This window comes from Protopterus annectens, chromosome 2.part1 (genome assembly GCF_019279795.1).
Source record: "Protopterus annectens isolate FY-2018-M chromosome 2.part1, PAN1.0, whole genome shotgun sequence".
NCBI lineage: Eukaryota > Metazoa > Chordata > Ceratodontiformes > Protopteridae > Protopterus > Protopterus annectens.
In genome coordinates, this window is record NC_056729.1 from 1,115,040,453 (window position 1) to 1,115,065,034 (window position 24,582).

The 24,582-nt window shown below is 42.3% G+C and overlaps 1 protein-coding gene and 1 long non-coding RNA gene across 3 annotated transcripts in view; one reads left to right on the forward strand and one right to left on the reverse strand.

The window, feature by feature from the left end:
- LOC122794345 overlaps positions 1–24,582 on the reverse strand; it is a 587,167-nt gene that overhangs the window by 335,922 nt on the left and 226,663 nt on the right. The window lies entirely within an intron of this gene.
- Positions 1–24,582, forward strand: part of RHAG (Rh associated glycoprotein) — a 394,323-nt gene that overhangs the window by 222,665 nt on the left and 147,076 nt on the right. The window lies entirely within an intron of this gene.

Sequence of the window (24,582 nt, forward strand, 5' to 3'; positions counted from 1 at the left end):
CTTAATGGATTACCGCCTATGTGGTAATTTGTCGGTACCTTGTTTTTCCCAAAGGGTATGACTATACATTTTTTGGCGTTTAGCTTAAGGTCATGGCTCTGGCACCAATTATCCGTTTCTATGAGGCCTCTCTGAAGGATGTTTGTGTCCGCTGGAGTATCAATTATGGCGCCCAGTTTGCAGTCATCTGCGAACTTTGTCAGCCACAATCCTCCTATGTTTGCCTGTACCTCGGAAAAATAAATGCCGAACAAGAGGGGTCCCAGGACTGAGCCCTGTGGGACACCGCTTGTGACAGACTTAGAGTCTGACATAGCTCCAGCAACTCTGACCCTGTGGGTTCTGTTCTTGAGCCAGTTTGCAACCCATCTTGTGACATATGGGTTTACATTTAAGCTGGTAAGTTTGTCTATGATGCCCGAGTGGGGTATTGTGTCAAAGGCTTTTGCAAGGTCAAGGTAGGCTGTGTGAAATGCCTTACCCTCATCAATGGCCTTAGTGACTGTTTCAAAAAAGTCGACCAAGTTCAGAAGGCAGGATCTGCCCTTGACAAAGCCAAATTGGGTAGTATCCAATGTCTGTAGGTCCCCAATGTCTTTGTTTATGAGTTCCATAATGATCCTCTTCATAGCTTTGCAGACCAGGCTCGTCAGGCTTATGGGGCGGTAATTTCCAGGGTCCGTAGAAGCACCGCCTTTGTGAAGTGGGACCACTGTTGCCGTACGCCACTCTTTGGGTACGTATCCTGTGGTAAGGCTAAGATTAAACAGCAGCCTTATGTGTGGGTTTAGTTCCTCTTGGAGTTCATGTAGCACACAGCCCGGGACACCATCCGGTCCCATTGATGCTGTGTTTTTAGCTTTAGAGAGGGCGGCTCTCACCTGGGCATCTGAGATGTTAGGGAGGCTACACTCTGCTGGGATAGTTATTTCTCCTTTTGGGGGAGGGAGGAGAAATTTGCACTGAACCTGTCTGCCAGAATGTTGGCAATGTCAGTGGGTTCAGTGTATTTTGTGTCATTTTGGACTAACTCTGAGCATATCTGGGAGTTTCCACCCAGGTTTCTAACATAGCTAAAGAAGGCCTTGTAATTGTCTTTTGTGTCATTTGCGATTTTTCTCTCAAAGTTGGCCTTGGATGATTTTATGAGTGATCGTAGTTTTTGCTAGTACTGATCAGAGATGCCTTTCCTTTTAGGGATTTTGCTCTGTCATGTAGTAGCTTCCTCCTTCTGTTGTAAAGTTTGTTTATGGCTGGTGTCCACCAGACCGGTCGCCTGCCTTTGGGGAATGGGTCTTGGTTTTATTTGGGATTGCATGATCCATGCATTCTTGAAGGTGCCCATAGAAGGCATTTGCAAGGGATTCAGCAGTGTTGGTTGTGATTTCCACTGGCCCAGGGGCCTTGAAGATACCACTTCAGTCTTAAGAAGTGTGAAGTTTGCTTTTGAGAAGTTCTTCACTGTGGTCTTTTGTGCAGGGGGTGGGGCGGGATGTGGATTTCCAGTGAGATTAATTTATGGTCTGATCTTACCAAAGAGGGATGTACTTCCGGTGTGGAGCCTTTTGTCCCCATGTTTGTGATGATCAGGTCTAGTATATTGTCTCCTCTTGTGGGAATGGTGACTAGTTGTTCCATTGCATTTGAGTTTATGAATTCTAAGAACCTTTGGGCTAGAGTGTTGGGGCTTGAGTAATGTTCCCAGTCTATGTTTGGGTAGTTGAAGTCTCCCAAAATGATGGTATTTGGAGAGACATTCATACTCTCCAGTGTCTTCAAGAAGGCTGTGTGGGGTTCCTGAGTTTGAGAGGGTGGTCTGTAGCATGCTACAAACTGTAAGGCGGTTTTGCCTATGGTTAGTTGCACCTGGATAGTCTCTGATTTGATTTCTGCAGTGACAGTCCTAAACAGAAACAAAAATCAGTGGTAGGATATTTACAGGTTTAGCTATGAAAGTCCTAGCAGTTCATTCCCAGAAGACAGAAGCTGGATAATCAAAGTATATGATAACTAAAGACCCCCTACATGGAGAGCAAGCTTTTGTGGTGTATAATTAAGAAACAAGATTTTAAACAGCAGTTGAGCTAAAACTATCAGCTATACAACTCCCATAGCACAGGATGATAATGCACAAAGCATATTAGAGCAGTCAGTCTTTGCTTTCATAATTCTCTACCCACTGCAGGTGGGAAAAATAATTTTCAGGGATCCCAAGATATAGTGTTGTATGGTCTTGCCAGAAATATAGCAGCACACAAATCTATAGTTCAGACAGCAGCTTAATTCCGGAGATGTCCCACAGATACAAATATAATAATTTATTAATTACTGACACCTAGTCCTTTAGTGGCAGAGTTTTCCCCGGGAGAAGGAAATGGCTGTACACCTAAGGGGCAAATTTCAACCTATTGAATACTATTAGGATTATTGCCACCGTTAAAAATTAAGGGTCTACTTCAACTAATCTGAATATAATGTATAAAAGTTGAAATTGACAAGCTTATGTACAATCAAACACTGTAGTTAGTGAATATTGTAGATCTCAAAATGACAAGCAGATCTGACAACTAAAAGAGATGCTTTCATGAATGCACATAGAAACTCACATTGCAAAAATTATGCCTGCAATGTGGACTCCCTCCTGTACCTACCATGTAGTGGAGCACTGTTCTTCAACCCTCAAGATAACATCATTCAACCCCAAGATTTCAGGACTAAGTCCCTCTTGTGTGCATTTGCGTAATCATTCACTTGTCATATATTAGTTCTATGGCCGAATCACTCACATGGAAGATGTGTGGGAATAATCACTCTATTTAAAAAAAGGCATGGTTACAGGCCTACCTTGGCTTTATCCACCACCATTGCTTTCATTTGTACTTGATGAATTCTGTAATTCATACAGTGCTGCATGTTTTGCAAAACTGTTCTTCTATACAAGCAATGGTGGCATGTGTTTCAGGCAACTGTCTTTTGTTTAGTTCAAGTAGACCCAGAAGAGGTGACAAATGGTGAACATGCAATGGGCAGATGGTATCATGCAAGTGAGCATTGCTTCATTCTTCTCCAGATTTAAATTAACTTTGATCTATTCATTTTAATACAAAACAAAGAATATATCAGGATGTTTAACCACATAATGAGTTCTGAGAAAAGGAGAGTAAATCATTATATCATCTGCATAACAACAATGCTTCACAACCTCTTTACTCAGATGTGTCTCAATGGAAACACATACAGAATTTACAGCAGGAGAACAAAAGCTAAATCTACAAAGCTCTACAGGTCAGCAGGTAATTCTGCAAAAATATGGTTGTTCAAAGTTAATTGCCGAGAGCATTCAATCAAGTTGGGACAAATCAGGCAAGAACTGTGTCAGAAAGTCAACACTACCTACTTATGTGCTTAAGAAAGAACCCATAACCCTCATTTTAAACACTACTGACAGAACACGTAAGGCCAAGATAGCATATAACCAATAATTCTTCATCAACACATCCTTTATGATCCTTAAGATAACTGCATCAGTGCTGTAACTTGTTAAAAAATGGACTAAAAAGTATCAAGGAGATCATGAAATGTTTAATTGAATACATCTTTCTATAGTCTACCTTCTCAATAACCTTCCCAGCAAAATTAATTCTCTATACCAGTTAGTTAGTCTCTAGATTCTTTGGACCTAGAAACCACTTCTTCAGCAATGGGGTGTATAAGGCTTATTTTAATGCAGCTCGAAACCCCTACAGCAAAGAAGCCTACAGTATCTCAAAGTCCATGATAAGCATGACCAAACATCCAGCAATGAGCTTTGTATAACCAGAATCTACTCTACAGAAGATAAAAATAAGAGACAAAATGATGTTCATGATCTCCTCAAAGACAGCAGAGGCAAAATCTGGGCTGAAAAGCCCTACATTCTTCACAACTTTACCATCATTAAACTAATTGGAGGCAGAAATGGAGGATGACTAATCCTAGTTTTGGTAACCTTTACTGCAAAAATTGTGTTGTCTCCACACTGTGGGAGGAAAAATATGTGTTCTGGGTGGTTATACAGGTTTGGTGGTTTAGCTGTAAGGGATGTTCACAACAACTTAAAAAAGAATGTCAGGATTACTTTTGTGTGGTAAAAATCTTACAAGACAAGAACACTGCTTTCTTAGGAGAAACGTTTATTGTGCTTGTAACTAAGCACCCCTAAAATAAAACACATACATAACAAGAAGATAAGTAAAAGCTGCAAACAAACAATAAATGCTACAAGAGCACAGGCACTAAAATTCACTCCTGTCTGGCATCTATGTCTCTGATGGACAGAGGTAGTTAGTAAAGCATGTCATAACCAGCAATCACCCCTATATACATGTCTAAAACATATAACTTTTTGGGAAACATTTGGGTTGCACAGTTAGGATTATAAAGGCGTATTATAAACCTATGAAACTATGAACCTATGAACTTGAAAAATAGTACTAAAATTAACTGGCCTAATGTGTAATGGGTTTACAGACTAAGATTAGCATCAGAAATAAGTCTGTCCTCCTCTAAATGCATTACAACATTTGACAAACCATTCTCATATTAATAAACTTGTGGTTGTACCACCATATACAAGAGGTGGTTGGGATTGAAGGCTGACACATATGGACAGCTTGACAGAGAACAAATGAAAGTGAATCATTATAAACAGTAAAAATTCATCAAGATTATCTGAAGCATAATTCATTTAGAGCCAGATCAACAGAAGTATCAGGTCGCTTACTGAAACATTTAAGTTCTTAAACCACACAAGATCAGTATCAGGTGACCAAACTGAAGGACCCCTAGTTTGAAGTATAGCAGGGCACAGTTAGACTATGAGACTGGATATCTATGACATAACCATTTCCTGTAAGAAAGCCATAACCCAAGACAGAGCCTCTTAAATGTGTGGCAGTAGAAACCTCCTGAGCAAAGTCAGGTCTCTTTATAATCTGGAGGAATTATGTTGATATTCTGTAGGATTTACTGTTAATATAGGAATTAAAATCTCTGGCAGTAATCCATGCTTAATAATTAGACTCTGTATTACTGAGAACACTAAAGAACAACTGAAGAAAGATCCGTAGATAACCAGGCAGATGATGTATCAGGAGAAATATGCAGTTGGCTTCTCTCACCAGGGCATATTCAACGGACTTGGTAATCCTGAAATCTGCAGTTCAATGCATAATTAGTTACCTCCCTACCAACAGTGCCTGTATCAGTTAATTACAGAACAAATAGGATGGAAGCAGCAAGCCGAGGACCAGTTTGCACATGCACCACTTACTGGGAATTAACACAAGGTAAAATTCTATAAGATATCATGGACAATCTAAAATCTGTTGCAAAACAGTCTGCCATTAAACAATAGAGTCTAAAACAGGAGTCTTGGACTGAGTGCCTGCTCTGTCAGTTATAGGTGACCACGTGATTCCCTGGAGAGTTCAAGGAGTCAGCACACACATCAGACTTTTTGCGACTTCTTTGCAGGGAGCTGATTGATCACTCCCATTGCAACATTCATTCCTGGCAGAAAAACAGATCTGCCTGATGGAACTGAGCAATTTCAAGATGGCAGCAGCAAACTGTAGTACTCGAAGTGGGAATGGTATGTTAGAAAGGTGGCAGGGTAGTTAAAAGTCCCTGTTGTATGTAAAAGTAATGATAAAAAATAAGTCCAAATAAAGTCTGACCCCAAACACATCACACTCAGTAGCTGGCTAAAAGGACTATTTATAAAATAATAAAAATTGTTTTATAACAATAGTAAAATCCTAAATTATTTCAGAAAAACAAGCAGACTCAAACACTGTCAAAAACCAAACTGCCTGATTACTTAGAAAAAAGACCTATTAGATGCAAAACACAACTATAATAACTTTCAACTTCCTAGAAATAATAGCCTATGCAAAACACTGTCAAAAAATTGCAAAAGTTAATTGTTCCAGTCCCCTTCAATAACACACATCACACCAAATGACATTTGACGACCTTTATTAAATTTCCATAACATAGTTTTGATCACCAACTTTATTAATTACAACTATTCATGATATAATTGATTCTAAATACAGCATAACATCCTTGTAATGTTAATCACGGCAGAGTACCTACTCACCCTGCCCCAGTAAGCAGCGTCCATACCTCTACTCACTTACTTTACTTATGAAGCAGCGTCCCATCTCACTTCATACACCATTCATTGTAATGTTAATCAGGGCAGTGTACCTACTCACCCTGCCCAGCAAGCAGGGTCCATACCTCTGCTCGCTTACCTTACTTATGAAGCAGCGTCCCAACTCACTTCATACACCATCCATTGAATTGCCTTCCACCAAATAAGCACCATCCTTATCTATTCAGCAAGCTTCCCCCAACTACTCATTTCCCTTCCCCACATCCTTGAAATGAACATCCAGACATCACAGGTGGAACAGAAGAGGGCAAGCCTATCCCTCCTCTCCACCTACCCCTACTGATAAATAACATACTCCACACCAATGAAAAGAGAGAGGGTGGGTGGGTAGCAAGTTCACTCCAAATGTGATTGCTTAACCCAACTACACTAGCCTAAACCTCTTAAGCCCCTCCCCATCATTATCCCATTTCCTCCCAACAATCCCTGCCTCCACTTAACCTTTCATCTCCCCAACCCACTTAACTCCCCCTGATATTAACCTAGCCCCCCCCATGAAGATGTCCCGGGTCAACTTAGTTTGTTGCCAAACTTAATTTGTCCCGGTCCCCTTCAATAAGACACATTACACCAAATGACATTTGACGACCTTTATTAAATTTCCATAACATAGCTTTGATCACCAACTTTATTAATTACAACTATTCATGATATAATTGATTCTAAATACAGCATAACATCCTTAATGTTAATCAGGGCAGCGTACCTACTCACCCTGCCCCAGTAAGCAGCATCCATACCTCTACTCACTTACTTTACTTATGAAGCAGCATCCCATCTCACTTCATACACCTTTTATTGTAATGTTAATCAGGCCAGCATACCTACTCACCTTGCCCAACAAGCAGGGTCCATACCTTTGCTCACTTACCTTACTTATGAAGCAGCGTTCCAACTAATGTCATACACCATCCATTGAATTGCCTTCCACCAAATAAGCACCATCCTTATCTATTCTGCAAGCTTCCTCCAACTGCTCATTTCCTTTCCCCAGATCCTTGAAATGAACATCCAGACATCAGCGGGGGAACAGAAGAGCGCAAGCCTATCCCTCTTCTCCGCCAACCAGCCTGACCAGGCTGTTCCCCCTCCCTTCTACCCAAAATTGTTCAATCCACTTTCCATAAAGGGAAGGGTCAATCCAAACATCATTTGGTGAACCCATCATCTGTAAAGCACCTTAGACTCCCTTCATAAACCCCCTTGCCATGCCATCACTGAAACATGCCCTAATGAAACTAAATAAAGTAGGATTACCGTGACCCCATTGTAATACCGGAACATCCACACCAAGAGAACACACACCCTTTTAGCCCGCTGCCTTCAAAGCTTAAATCATGGCTCAACCTGAATGTATTGACAGCCTATGACCACAACAAACCACAAATTATAAACCCTTGAACTCAAGACGGCACCAAGTCAAACTAGTAGCAAGTCTCACACCCAAGACCCTGTTAACCGTAGCACATCACCTTAGCCCACTCTCTACCCAGTTCTATATCTGCAACAACTCCATTACCATAGGGAACAGTCTAACTCCACTTTAATGTCCTACCTTAGCTGGCAGAAAACCAGCACCCCTTGACCTAGTTCCCGAAAACCCACCTATGCTCCGCAACGTAATAGTCTACATACCCAGCCTTAAACACCCCCAAATCACTCATTACTAAACCATTCTTAACCCCTGTTTGGCCCTGGCCTTTTCCTTGGACAGCTCTTTCCTTATATTACCTATACCACTAGTAGGCAATTAAGATATTATCTATACCACTATTAGGCAATTAAACCTGTCCAAGCTTCCTTTAAACCTTCTAACTCCCCTGTAACAACACACCCAGTTTTAAAACTACCCCACCAACTGCCTACCTGCCATGCTTCTTAAAACTCTACTCACAAAATTGACCCAACCCCAAATGAAATGATCCTTGTGGTATTCTGTAAAACCTTAACCTGTTATGTAACATTAACACTACCTACTCAAGGGACAAATTTGTCACCCCAAAGACACCACCCGTTAGGAACAAACTCCAGTATCCTATCAAACACCTCATTGGTCCTCCCCTAAATATGGTTCATCCACTGAATGAGTAAATACAACCACCCAAAGGTTCTTAAGAAAGCGAGGGTTGAACTTCACTGGCTTGCAAGAGCCACAGAGGATTAGCCTAATAAGCCCTGCGCTCCTATTAATGTCATCACTACTCATCCAGTGGGATCCACACACTCCCCATAACCATCCCCACCCATTACCCCCTTGGCCCCCCCACCTACCTCTTCCTTACTTGCCCCACATACCAATGCAATAATCAGCTCCCACTAATTGAACACAGAGCTCAAATACGTCTTAATAAGGTGATTACTCAGACCCACTTTGAGCCCCATTCAGGTGGCAAAACATCCCACCTATCAAAAACGTTACCTTTCAGATCCCCTTTCAAGCCACCGAATGATGCCTTCTGCCCTTCAGCAATTTCAGTCAATAACTGTTGCCACTTTGAGCTCCCCGTCTGTGACCTCACTGCACAACAATCAAGGAAGAGAGACCTCCATTGAACAACCTCCATAAGTTTCTGCGCTCCCTCAATTCAGGTCACCAAACAATGTCCACGCAAAATCTGTTTCTCGACAGCCCAATGACCTCCCTCTTATTCGACATCAAAGCATGATCATCTGCGAACGCACTGTATCTCACCACTGGAACTCGACACACCATCATCTGTAAAGAAAAGGAGAAAAGTAAATCCTCTAATATGTAAGGAGAAGGCTCCATCTTATACCCACCTATTCCAAACTACAACCACAGCATTCCAAGACCCCATCTGCAAGAAAGAAAATACATGTAAATCATCCAAAATACGTAACACATTCCAAGACATCTTCAAGGACAACCTATCCTGCCAACCCAGGAAGGAATGTACCTCCGCCACCCACCTGTATGACAAAGCAGCCAAAACTGAAGCTATACTTCCAATGCCCTATCAAATTGCCTCGTCCTTCTCTTCTTTCCCATTTCACCTCCTCATTCCGCCAGATGCTCAGGCTCTCCTAACTCATATTCTGTTTCTATACCATATGCTTACGTTACTGCTCTGAATTAACCAGGTGAAATACTAAGCAATCCAACTTAACTCCACAATCCCCATTATACCAACTGCACCAAATTATGAGTCAAACCCTAGCCAATACTGCAAAACTGTACAGTTGAGAGGCATGCAGAGAGTCTCCAAACCCCACCTTTCCACTGCAGTTACAACCTCTCATGCAATCAACCAGATACACAAAACAGGCCTGTGTACCCTTCCAGTTCCATCCTTAATGATCTACTTCATCTTCCTAAAAACCATCCAACCGTGAAACTGCCCAAGATATAAACCTAACCCAGAACAGACTGCTATGCCACCTGTCAAATCCTTTGACAGTTTGGGTAAGGCCTGCCCTGAGAACCACCCACTGTAGACTACAAGTGACCTGCTTGGATGCCCTATACTGCTAACAGTTACTCACATGAGCACCACAGAGCCCTAAACTACTCCAAACAGGGACCACCAAATGCAGAACAAATCCAAACTAAATTAACATTAACAAAACAAATAACCCAACCCACCCCATTTCCATAACCATATCTTCATATTCTAAATCAAAGACAACTTAATACTTACCAGTAACATCCAGCATAACCTGCAATGTCAAACCCCAGCCCCATTAATGTCAACACTATAGAAAAGCTGTTGAACTTGCCACACTTAAAGAAATCCCACTCCCTCAGAATCACATACTCCAGGGATCTAAGCCTTGTCATCACAATGAACAAAGCATGCTGGAGGGATAGGTTCCTGACCCAGAGACTTCCCAGACTCTGGAATAGACTGCCCATACATGTCACACAGAGAACCTTTTGTCCCTCTTTAAAGGAACCTTAATGATTGGATGGGAGATAGGAAATTCACCCCGAGGACCATGTCAGTTGCCCTGCTAGACTGGGGTCCAGTAGAACTTGCATTCATAACAAACAGCGACACCAAAGGGGGAACCTCAGGATAGCACTTTGTTATCTCAACCTAGAATCAGATACATACCCAAGCTTTCCCTCTGTAAAGTGCCTCCACCTGTAGCAAAACTGAATGCATGATGACTGCTTAGTTTCTTAATGGCTGCCGTTTCAAAACAGTTTTTTTTTTTTTTTTTTTTTTATACTAGACCTACAGAGAATTCCTTTAAATATGTAGTAGTCTTTACCTACTAGCACTCGTTAGCACAAAACCTTTAACCATAGAGCCAGCACAATGCATGCGCAGCAACAGCCTTGACTCCTCTTCAGTAAAGCCCGCGAAAAGCCGCCCACCCCTTCAGCAGAGTGAAAACTACTGCTCTGGACTTAGAATCCAATCACAAAGTGAAATCCTCACATGAAACTATAGGCTATCCAAATTCCTACAATCAGCTACTTTTGGAAAGTAACTAGCAAAATTCCATTAAAAGCAGGAATTTACTACAACTACATGGAATTCTTAACACAAACGAACAGTCTTTTCCTGTCACTGCTAGGACGTTCTCGTCAGCCAAGGCACGAAGTGCTTCATCAAACATGTCCTTGATAACAGCCAAAAGCTCAAACAAACCTACCACCAGCACTGAAAATACTGACTACTTGGTATGCAAATGCAAACTTGGTGACAAGGAATCTGGACCAATCCACCATCTGATGCCTGAACAGTCCGTGGCAGAAAAGCACGAAGCAATGCAATCAATTACAGCATAAAATTACTTAGCAGTCAACTACAAGCAAGTAGTGGACATTCAATGTAAAGCTACATCTCAAGCGACCCAAACAATGTGGTCGACATAGTCCATGCACTTCTCACGGACTCCCGGTCGCAACAAAAGACCGCACAGCAGCCCCAAGTCCAGACACACTCAAAACCCACTCAAAGGTTGCACAGCTTTGACCAAGCCAAAACTTGCAGTCAGGACCCAAACACATGCAAAGACAAATTTAGGCTAGACCCTGGTATCCTCTATAAAATTCAGGGCAGCCTAGAGGCATAACTGAACTCTTGAGAGGCATGCTGCAACCCAAACACCTGCACCCCAGCAGTCGGCAAGGATGAACCGTGACTTCAAACCACCAAAGGTAAACAGTCAGCCAAAAACACCAAGCAGGGCTAGCCTGCAAAGTGAATTACAATAACAGTTAAATTGTCCCCAGTTCTGTACAAATGGCTTGGCTCAGCCCAACGACTATACGATGTAATGAGCTAAAAAGTAATGCAACCATAATCAGCTACTGATCAGAAATGACAGGCCGAACTAAAACCCAATAAGCATGGGCTTGAATATCTGGCTATTTCTGTAACTGTTTTGAGGGTGGACCAGTGGCTATGTTTCTAACTTCCTTATTACAAGCACATCATCTAACACCTTACCCATAGCTGAAATGCAGCTGTCCCAAGGTGAGACAGGTCTGCGAAATCTGTTGGTAATTACTTACAATTACCGACTTTGTAAGCAGATGGGTACAACTGAATGAACTCTCTGATGGGCTCTCCCCTTGTGATGGTTATAGATGCACTATGCATGCACTGTGGGATACTGTTCAGGTAGTGAAGTCAAGCCAGTGAAACTCTCATGGCTTGTGGTAACCCCAGCCTAACGTCAATGACTACTTCACAAAGAGAAAACGAAAAAGAGAAGGAACTACAGAGACCTCGGTCATCCTGAACACTACCAAGAAAGTAAGGCATACCCTCAACACTGCTTTCCTTTTGCCTTTTTTTTTTTTTTTTTTTTTTTTGCATAAGAAAGCCAGCTCCTGCACAACTAAAGTACCACCCTACCCCTCCCCCTTGCATCACATCACACTCCCCACACAGACAACCGAGTTACCTCAGGGAAGCCTAACACTGATCCTGAAGCATTCAAAAAGGAATCTGTGGTGCTTCCAGCCACCCTGACTGCTGGAATTATGTACCAACACCCTCACCACCAAGGAATGCTAAAGCCAAACCTCCCCGCGTGAGCCGAAAAAGAGACTGTCCTGATAAACTAACATATTTCAATAACTGGCTGAAAGACCCAAATTAAAAACCTGACTAGCTACCCAGGCCACCGATTGCAAAATTATTCATAAATTCATACCCCAGCCTACCTGCCACCAACCAGTGCCCAGAGGCCTACCTTTCTCCTGGTATACCTATAGGTCATCATGGGCGTACCCCGCCTTAGCAAGTTCATGCCAAAATGTGATTGCGAAACGCAACTACACTAGACTAAACCTCTTAAGCCCCACCCCATCATTATCTCATTTCCTCCCAACCATCCCTGCTCCACTTAACCCTTTCATCTCTCCAACCCACTTAACTCCCCCTGATGTTAACCTAGCCTCCCCCATGAAGATGTCCCGGGACAACTTAGTTTGTTGCCAAACTTCATTTATGCTTCAAAAAGTGAGAAGCTACACAGGTAGAAATAGGTTGGACACAACCAAGATGTTCATTTTGATTATCATTATAGTAAAAAATGCAGTAAAGAAAACTGAGTCCACAGGTTCACAGAAGATTACTAGGCTAACGGCCTAAAAGCCCTTACAAGCCTAATCAATATAACCCAAGCTTTCTGTGTTGGAGGGAAGCCTTCTAGCTTATCACTGGGAGTGGTAAGCACTAGGTAACCTATCTACCACATAAGGAGTGGTTCTGGCCCAGAAATTTTAGTTATTGGCCATTTGGGCAGTTTTTCCATCTCTCTCAACTTTCTGATTTAAAAGCCCGTATTTGCACTTGTTTCCCCCTTTCCTGTAACTAGTTTAGTCCAGATACAGATTCTTAGTTTTAACACTTGAATTTGCTTATTCGTGATCAGCACTTGTTCAGAACTTGTAAGCACTAAATAACCTACTAATTACTACAGCACTCAACCTTCCTCATTACCTAGAGGAAAACAGTTTTGGTACTTACTTTCCTCACTTGCTTAGAGAAAAACAGCTCTTGTACTCACTTTCCTCACTTATCTAGAGGAAAATAGTTTTTTATTCAGGCATGTCCAAGGGTCAGCTCCCAGTGTTCTCTCCTGTCTACCTGATGAATCTGGGCATCTTGGGGCAATGTAGAAATTGCCTCATGTACACAGACAACCCTCTCCTCCTACCACCCAACACTACAACCTGTGAGAGATGCACTTATCTAGCCAAACTGGAGGCAAAGCTCTCTCCAATCAAGACAGAATTTGACAGTGAAGAGGAGAAGGAAAACACTTGCACCACACCACATTCATCACAAAATCTCACTAAATCTACACCACCAAAATCCACACATAGAAACACAAAAACATTCGCGAAGGCTCTCAGTAATAATCTGTTCAAGCAGCAGAGAACTCCAAAGCAGAAATGCAAGCAACCTCCACCCCCCCCAACACAACCCAAATGACACATAGCCCGTAGACTCAGTGTGCCACTCAACCACAGCCAATAAGGAAAAACAACTTACCCAACACACTAGTCATAGGTGACTCTATAGTTAGGCACACTGATGTCCCACTCACCAGGCTAAACAAGGAAAAGGTTACTGTCAGCTGCCTGTCAGGTGCCAGGATCCACCACATAACCCACGCACTCAGGTCACTCCACAACAAGTACAAATATGATTCTGTCATTGTCCATGTTGGTGTGAACGACCTGAGACTTACCTCCATGGACTACATGAAAAGAGACATGGAAGAGATCTCCAATCTTGTAGCCAAGGCAGGTATGACCCTAGCCCTGAGTAGCATTCTGCCATCACCTAGAATTATGTCGCAGTACAAGGACAAAATTATTGACTTCAACAATTGGCTAAGCTTCTGGTGCCATTCTAAAGGGATCCAGTATCTGTCTGCCTGGGATGACATTGACAGGCCATGATGCTTTGCCAGAGATGGCCTGCACCTGTCACCCTGGGATTCCGGATACCGGCTAAGGTTCTTGCCGCCCCTATAGTGCCTTTTTTAGGCAAGGTTCAAATGACAAATTCACCACCATAACAGGAACAGGCAAGCAAAAACTGAGGGTGATGCTACTCAATGCTAGAAGTCTAAATCTCAAAATGCACTCACTCGAGGCAATCCTTAAAATGGAGAACATTGATATCTGTGCAGTGACTGAGACCTGGTTCAAGGCTCCAGAGAGCACCTCTGCACTACCAGGCTATAACTCATACCACACTTTTCAGCCAAGTAACCTGGACCAGAACACCAAAGGCAGAGGTGTGTCCATATTCATTAAGGATATCCACACCTCCAGGCTAGTTGCTCAGCATAATGCAGCCGAGGTTATCCAAGTAGGTATGTGAAGCAAAGGTTAGTTTGCTTTTATTTTTTGTATTTTGTATTAATTGACCACAGCTCTCTCTCTTCTCAGTCAGGCAGAAATTAGAACTGCTCAATTAAGGACTCATTCATAAGATAGAAGAGGTCACTTCACTTAAGGTTAATCATTTGTTAACTGAGGGGGTGGAGCTAGGAACTAAACCTTCTATTTAAGGGGTAAAATAAAACATTTCAGAGCTTTACCAGAAACTCTCATCCAGACTCTGCTACACTTTGCTGTGAAGCAAAGGTTAGTTTGCTTTTATTTTTTATATTTTGTATTAATTTATTGCCTTTCTATATTTTGAATACTGTGGTTTGTTTTCTTTACCTTGTGTTTTTCTTGCATTCTGCTTTAACAGCATATTAAAACTTCAAAAGAGACCACAGCTCTCTCTCTTCTGAGTCAGGCAGAAATTAGAACTGATCAATTAAGGACTCATTCATAAGATAGAAGAGGTCACTTAAGGTTAATCATTTGTTAACTGAGGGGTGGAGCTAGGAACTAAACCTTCTATTTAAGGGTAAAATAAAACATTTCAGAGCTTTACCAGAAAGGCTCATCCAGACTATGCTACACTTTGCTGTGAAGCAAAGGTTAGTTTGCTTTTATTTTTTGTATTTTGTATTAATTGATTGCCTTTCTATATTTTGAATACTGTGGTTTGTTTTCTTTACCTTGTGTTTTACTTGCATTCTGCTTTAACAGCATATTAAAACTTCAAAAGAGACCACAGCTCTCTCTCTTCTGAGTTGGGCAGAAATTAGAACTGATCAATTAAGGACTCATTCATAAGATAGAAGAGGTCACTTAAGGTTAATCATTTGTTAACTGAGGGGTGGAGCTAGGAACTAAACCTTCTATTTAAGGGGTAAAATAAAACATTTCAGAGCTTTAGAAAGGCTCATCCAGACTCTGCTACACTTTGCTGTGAAGGAAAGGTTAGTTTGCTTTTATTTTTTGTATTTTGTATTAATTTATTGCCTTTCTATATTTTGAATACTGTGGTTTGTTTTTTTACCTTGTGTTTTACTTGCATTCTGCTTTAACAGCATATTAAAACTTCAAAAGAGACCACAGCTCTCTCTCTTCTGAGTCAGGTAGAAATTAGAACTGATTAATTAAGGACTCCTTCATAAGACAGAAAAGGTCAAGGTTAATCATTTGTTAACTGAGGAGGTGGAGCTAGGAACTAAACTTTCTATTTAAGGGTAAAATAAAACATTTCAGAGCTTTACCAGAAAGGCTCATCCAGACTCTGCTACACTTTGCTGTGAAGGAAAGGTTAGTTTGCTTTTATTTTTTGTATTTTGTATTAATTTATTGCCTTTCTATATTTTGAATACTGTAGTTTGTTTTCTTTACCTTGTGTTTTACTTGCATTCTGCTTTAACAGCATATTAAAACTTCAAAAGAGACCACAGCTCTCTCTCTTCTGAGTTGGGCAGAATTTTTTTCCCCACCCTCCCACCCAGTCACAGTTGTTTTGTTAAATACTACTGTCTTTCTAGTCGCCTGCCTCTTATGTTAATCTGACCATATATCTCATCTCCTCTCTACTTTCACTGGCTTGTGTGAGTAATCACAAAATCATAACTTTTGAAATCCCTCCCCTTCAACAATTTTAATTTATTGGCCATCCTACTGTATTCCATAGTACCAGAATACAAAAGTGACCACCCCTTTCAATCCATCTTGCTGTTTTAAAAAATATAACTCTCCACTAAACCTTAACTTTTTAAACAGGTAAAATTTAAGTTACCTACTTTCACATCTAACGTCTCTAGTGCACACTGCAGAGTGCATTTTTTTTCATCTTACCTTTAAGCATCCCTGTGACTAGCACTTTCTCTAATACCTGCTGGAAAGCACTAGGAAGCCTTAAACTGATACAAGCACTCAACTCTCCTTGTTAATAAGGAGAAATTAATAGTAGGCACTAAACAGCCTATAATTGCAAAGTACCTTGCTAAGGTAAGGGAAAACAGCTACTGTACTTTACAAAAAAAAAAAAAGCACCAAACCAGGCATGTCCGAGGGTCAGCTTCCAGTGATTTCTCCTGTCCACCTGCTGAATCTGGGCATACTGGGGCAATGCAGCAATTGCCTTATGTACACAGACAACCCTCTCCTCCTACCACCCAACACTACAACCTGTGCGAGATTCACTTACATAAAAAAAAAAAAAGCACCAAACCAGGCATGTCCAAGGGTCAGCTTCTGGTGATTTCTACTGTCCACCTGGTGAATCTGGGCATACTGGGGCAATGCAGCAATTGCCTCATGTACACAGACAACCCTCTCCTCCTACCACCCAACACTACAACCTGTGAGAGATGCACTTACATAGCCAAAATGGAAGCAAAGCTCTCTCCACCCAAGATTGTGCTAGACAGTCAAGAGGAGAAGGTTAACACCCACACTACACCTCAAGCAACACATAGCCCTTCTAAACCAACACCACCAACATCCACGCATAGCAACACTAAATCCACATATGCAGAGGCCCTTAACTGTAACCTGCAAAAGCAGCAAGGACCTCTGAAGCTGAAACGCAAACAAACACCAATCACAAACAAAGTGTCACATAGTTCACAACACCAGTGTGCCACCCAACAACAGCCCCTAAGACAAGACAATGTACCTAACACTTTAGTCATAGGTGACTCTATAGTCCGGCACACTGATGTCCCTCTCACCAGGTTGAACAAGGAGAAAATTACAGTCAGCTGCCTGATGGGTGCCAGAATCCGCCACATAACGCATGCACTCAAGTCACTCCATAACAAGTACAAATATGACTCTGTCATTGTCCATGTTGGAGTGAATGACTTGAGACGTACCTCCCTGGACTACATGAAAAGAGACATGGAAGAGCTCTCGGATCATGTGGTCCAGGCAGGTATGACCCTAGCCCTGAGTAGCATCCTGCCTTCGCCCAGAAGGATACCACAATATAAGGACAAAATGATTAACTTCTACAATTGGCTAAGCTCCTGGTGTCATTCAAAGGAGATCCAGTATCTGTCTGCCTGGGACGACATGATTGACAGACCATGATGCTTTGCCAGAGATGGTCTGCACTTGTCGCCCCTAGGATTCAGGTTACTGGCTAAGGCTCTTGCAACCCCTATTGTGCCTTTTTTAGGCAAAGTTCAAAGGGCAAAACCGCCACCATAACAGGTACAAGCATGCAAAATCGGAAGGTAATGCTACTCAATGCTAAAAGTCTAAACCTCAAAATGCACTCTCTCAAGGTACTCCTAAAAATGGAGAACATCGATATCTGTGCAGTAACTGAGACCTGGTTCAAGGCTCCAGAGAGCACCCCTGCAATACCAGGCTACAATTCTTACCACACTTTTCGGCCACCAAACCAGGACCGAAACACTAAAGGTGGAGGAGTGTCAATATTCATCAAGGATATTCACACCACCAGGCTAGTTGCCCAACACAATGCATCTGAAATTCTCCAGGTGCAACTAACACTAGGTAAGACTGCAATCCAAATTGTAGCTTGCTACAGATCCCCCACCATACCCCAAGATTCTCACTACACCTTTCTAAACATACTGGAAAATATTAAGATAGAACCAAACACCCTAATACTGGGTGATTTTAACTACCCTGCCATTAACTGAGAAAACTACTCCTGTACCAACACCTTTGCCCAACGGTTCTTGGAATTCATAAATTCCAACGCCCTGGATCAACTAATCCACAGTCCCACCAGGGGGTCCAATGTCCTAGACCCGGTCATTACCAACATGGTAAATCAATGCTCCACACCTATGGTCACCCCTTCGTTAGTCAGGTCTAACCATAAGCTAATCACCCTTAACATCCACATCTCATCCCCACTCCCCAGTAAGGAAACCTCCATAAAAAACTTCTCCAAAGCTAACTTCATACTACTCAAATCAGAAGTGACAAACTTCATGACACCCATGCAGACGGGAACTGAAAGTTCAACTGCTGAATCCTACATTAAGGCACTGTACGAGCACATCCACTCATGCATGAATTGTGCCATCCCAAATAGAACCAAGGTGCTCTCATCCACAAAAAGGAAGCTAATCTGGTGGTCCCCTGCCATAAACAAACTTTACAACAAAAGGAAGAAACTGTTGCAGAAAAGAGGAAAATCCCAGGATGCAAAAAACTCCCTTACAAGCCTCAGTAAGAAACTGAGATCCCTCATAAAATCCTCCAAAGCTAGGTACGAAAATAAAATTGCCAAAGATTCCAAAGACAGCCCCAAAGCATTCTATAACTATGTCAAGAATCTAAATGGCAATGCTCAGATCTGCTCTGAGCTAAAACAGAATGGCATTAAATATACTGATCCCAAGGATATTGCCAATATCCTGGCAGATCGATTCAGTGCCAACTTCACCTCCCTCTCACTCCCAAAATGGCCCATCTCAATACCGGAAGATTGCCAAATTCCAGTAATAATGGCCACACAGGTAAAAAACGCACTCTCCAAAGCTAAGAATACAGCATCCATGGGACCAGATGACATCCCGGGCTGTGTACTACATGAACTACAATATGAACTGGCACCTCACCTAAGTGTCATGTTTAATCGTAGTCTCACCTCAGGTTTCGTGCCCACTGAGTAGCGCACAGCTACAGTTATCCCACTCCACAAGGGGGGATCCACCTTGGATCCCGGAAACTGCCATCCCATCAGTCTGACAAGCCTTATCTGCAAGGCCATGGAGCGTATTATCATGAAACTTATAAGCAAAGACATTGGCAACCTTCAAACACTGGACCCCACCCAGTTTGGGTTCAGGAAGGGCCGATCTTGTCTCCTGAACCTGATTGACTTCTTCGAATCAGTCTCAAGAGCCATGGACAAGGGTAAAGTGGTCCCCACAGCCTATCTAGACCTTGCCAAGGCCTTTGACACCATCCCCCACTCTGGAATCATAGATAAACTTACTAAACTGGGCATTAACCCCTACGTCACCCAATGGGTTGCTAACTGGCTTACTGCTAGAACCCACACTGTAAAAGTAGCCGACTCCAAATCCAGCTCCAGACAAGTGACAAGTGGAGTACCTCAGGGTTCAGTCCTGGGACCGCTCTTGTTTGGCATCTACTTCTCTGAAGTACAGGCCAACACTAAGGGACTCTGGCTAACAAAGTTCGCAGATGACTGCAAACTGGGAGCCATTATTGAATCCCCAAATGATGTGGATACTCTACAAAAGGGGCTTACAGAAACAGATGCTTGGTGCCAGAGCCATGGGCTCAAGCTCATTGCCAAGAAATGTATAGTTATCCCCTTTGGGAAAAAACATGTATCCGTGAATTACCATATAGGTGGCAGTACACTAAACACCGAAAGTGTGATAACAGACTTAGGGACACAGGTTGACAGTGGTCTCACCTTCGATAACCACATTGCCACAACAGTCAGGAAATCCTTCTATGTGGCACACCTCATCACTAAGGGCTTTTCATCCAGAAAAAAGGAGGTCATTGTCCCACTGTACTCATCCCTCATTAGACCCATTATAGAATACAACACCCCATTTGGTATGTACCTCTCAAGACATCTGCAACAACTGGAAAGGCCACAGAAATACCTCACTAAAAGAATCACAGGCCTAAAACAGATGCCCTATGCTGACCACCTTAATAAACTCCATCTATATTCTGTTGCATATTGTCTACTCAGAGGTGATCTCTGCTTAACATACAAGGCCATGTCAAACCCAGAGCTGTTGGACATGCTACACTTAAAGAAATCCCAATCCCTCAGAGCCACACGCTCCAGGGATCTAAACCTTGTCATCACAATAAACAAAACATGCTGGAGGGATAGGTTCCTGACCCAGAGACTCCCAGACTCTGGAATAGATTGCCCATACATGTCAAGCAGAGTGCCTCTCTGGCCCTCTTCAAAAGGAACCTTGACGATTGGATGGGAGAAAGGAAATTCACCCCAGGGATCATGTCAGTTGCCCTGCTAGACAGGGGTCCAGGGAAGTAAATAGTGTGGGAAGAAATAGCCAGGGAATTGTTATGGCTAGGCTTGTATAGGCCCTAGAGCTGATAGCCTAGTACCAACCTATGAACCTATAAGTGCAAGTAACTCTGGGCAAAACTGCAATCCAAATTGTAGCTTGCTACAGATCACCCACCATGCCCCAGGATTCCCACTCCTCTTTTCTTGATGTACTGGAAAATATTAGGGTTCAACCAAACACCCTAATAATGGGCGATTTCAACTACCTCACCATTAACTGGGAAAACTATTCATGTACCAACTCCTTCACTCAACGTTTTCTGGAATTCATAAACTCCAATGACCTGGATCAACTTATCCACACCCCCACCAGGGGCAACAATATCCTAGATCTAGTCATTACCAACATGAGTGACCGGTGTTCCACACCTGAAGTCAATGCCTCATTGGTCCGATCTGACCATAAACTAATTACCCTAGATATCCACATCCTGCCCTCACCCCCCATTAAGGAAACCATGCTTCTTAAGACAGAAGTGGTGAACTTCATGACACCCATGCAGATGGACAATACAGTTATGACTACTGAATCCTACACAATTGCACTTTATAAGCACTTACATGAGTGCATGGATCATGCTATCCCAAACAGAACCAAGACGCAATCCTCCAAAAAAAGGAAGCCAATCTGGTGGTCCCCTGCCATAAACAAACTGTACAACAGAAGGAAGAAACTGTTGCAAAAGAGAGTAAAATCCCATGAGTGGAGGAGCTCCTTGGTCAGCCTCAGTAAGAAGCTGTGATCCCTGATAAACTCCTCCAAAGCTAGTTATGAAAACAAAATTGCCACTGATTCTAAAGACAACCACAAAGCATTCTATAGCTATGTCAAGAATCTCAATGGCAACACTCAGATCTGCTCTGAGTTACAGCACAATGGCACTAAATATACAGACCCAACTGATATTGCCAATATCCTGGCAGATAGATTCAGTGCTAACTTTACCCCCCTCTCACCCCCTAAAGAGCCCATCTCTATACCGGAAGAATGCAAAGTTCCTGTAATCACGGCTGCACTGGTAAAAAACACACTCTCCAAAGCCAAGAACACAGCATCCATGGGACTAGACAACATCCCAGGCTGCGTTCTACATGAACTACAGAACGAACTGGCACCCCACCTAAGTACCATGTTCAGTCATAGCCTCACCTCAGGCTTTGTGCCTGCTGAATGGTGCACAGTGATGGTTATCTCACTCCACAAGGGGAGCCACCACAGCTACCATCCGATTAGCCTGATGAGCCTGGTCTGCAAGGCCATGGAACGTATCATCGTGGAACTTATAAACAAAGACATTGGTACTCTCCAAACTCTGGACCCCATCCAGTTCGGGCTTGTAAAAGGCAGATAATGTCTCCTAAACCTGATAGATTTTTTTGAAGCAGTCACCAAAGCCATAGACAAGGGTAAGGTGGTTCACACAGCCTATCTAGATCTTGCCAAGGCTTTCAACACAATTCCCCACTCTGGAGTTATAGATAAACTCACTAAACTAGGTATAAATCCCTATGTCAGAAGATGGGTTGCCAACTGACTCACTGACAGAACCCACACTGCGAAAGTAGCAGACTCCAAATCCAACTTCAGACTAGTGACAAGTGGAGTACCACATGGTTCAGTCCTGGGTCCTCTCCTGTTTGGTATCTACTTTTCTGAAGTACAGGCTAACACAGAAGGTTTTTGGCTAATGAAGTTCACAGATGACTGCAAACTAGGAGCCATAATCAAAATTCCTAATGATGTGGACATCCTACAAAAGGGCCTCACTGAGACAGATGCCTGGTGTCAAAGCCATGGCCTCAAGCTCAATGCCAAAAAGTGCATTGTCATCCCCTTTAGTAAAAACTCTGTACCCATGAACTACAACATAGGCAGTAGTATACTTAACACTGAAAGTGTGATAAGAGACTTTGGGACACAGGTGGACAGTAGTCTCCCCTTTGATAATCACATCGCCACAGTAGTCAGGAAATTCTTCTACGTGGCACACCTCATCACAAAAGGTTTCTCATCCAGAAAAAAAAGAGGTCATTGTTCCCCTCTACTCATCACTCATTAGACCTATTATAGAGTACAACGCCCCTTTTGGTATGTACCTCACAAGACATCTACAACAACTGGAAAGGCCGCAGAAAACTATGTCACTTACCTCACAAAGAGGATTCCTGGCCTCAAACAGATGCCCTACGCAGGCCATCTCAACAGACTCCAGCTTTACTCTGTCGCATATCGCCTACTCAGAGGTGATCTCTGCCTAACATACAAAGCTATGTCAAACCCAGAGCTGTTGAACATGCTCCACTTAAAGAAATCCCAATCCCTCTGAGCTACATACTCTAGGGACCTAAACCTTGTCACCACAATAAACAGAACTTGCTGGAGGGATAGATTCCTGTCCCAGAGACTTCCCATACTCTGGAATAAACTACCTAGCTATATCAAACAAAGCTCCTCATTAGCACTCTTCAAGAAAAATCTTGATGATTGGATGGGAAATAGGAAATTCACCCCGGGGATCACCTCTGTGGGTCTGCTCGACAGTGGCACAGGAAAATAATTTTCTTGGGAGGCAAAAGCCAGGCTACCTTTTTTGGCTGGGCTTGTATAGGCCCCAGGGCTGATAGCCTAGTACCTACCTATGAACCTATGAACCCGATTTTGCCCAATACATGGCCTTAAGGACAAGAGGATGGCATGAGCCTGTGCCTATATCTTGAGTATGTTACAGATTACCCCAATGTTATTATATCCTAAAAACATAACCAGATTAGCAGCTATGAAACATCTATAATATATCCCTGTAGGCTTTATGGTTTTACATTTTGTAACTGTGGAGCTAGTTAAAACAACATAGGTTAAAAAAAAGTTTAAAGCCAATAAGACCATTAATTCACTGCAAATAACAATTATAGCAAAGAAAATAACATAGATAATGCAATGGGCTTGTCAGAAGTGTGTGGAGTATACACCATATAATGGCCCACATGAGTAGGAATTAAAATCTATGAGCATTGTGTCATATGACTGAATGTGTTGGAACTGTGAAGTTTCTGAATACATACAGTATGTCTATGTGTTCTGCAAGGAGCCAGCTATGCAAACAAATGTGCATTATCAGCCAAAAGTATCATATACATGGAGTACAGGCATGGAACAAGATGCCAACACCATGAATATGTGATGGGATATGTAGCAGAGTCCAAATAATATACAATACCCCACAAAGATATGCAGGTATTAGTGTTCCATACATATTAACAAAGTGGTATAATGAGAAATAGTAAGAGATATTTGTCTAATAGGTGGACTCCAACATCACATAGGCTGGACCACAGGGCATGGAACATGTTGTAATACCTAGTAAACAACAGTTGCAAAAGCAGAAATACTCAGCCCTACATTGCAATGGTTGAACACAGACTGCATAAAAAAGTGACAGATAACAAATCCCAAATATCCATTGTATTTGCATTTTACAGTATATACCCTTGTCTTCAACAAAGGCCACTCAAAATACCCCCCCTAGAGAAGACCTACACTGCAGGAGTAGAAGTATCCAGACATAACCCACAAGAACACAGTTCGAATGATAGTTCCAGAACAGTTACAGCACATTCAAAAACTGTGCAAATATATTTTTTTCATATGCTCTGACCATGGCATCTCTCACATTCAGACTATCACACATTATTTACTGCCTACATTAATCCAAATTCAGAAAAGTTAAAATCTTCCATTCTCTGAATTCAAGGGCAATGAGCCTTCACCTTCACAAGCCATCCTCTGGTCCAGAAAATAGAGACAGTATCATCTCTAATATAAAAATCTAAGAAGCACCGCAAACAAGGAAAACTGTAATCCAAGTCAAATGGCAAAAAAGAAGAATCCAGCAGAGCTTCAAAGATTTATTTCATCTAAATAAATGTCATTTTCCATCTTCTTTCTTGATCACTTTCCCTATGTTGCACATTAATTTATTT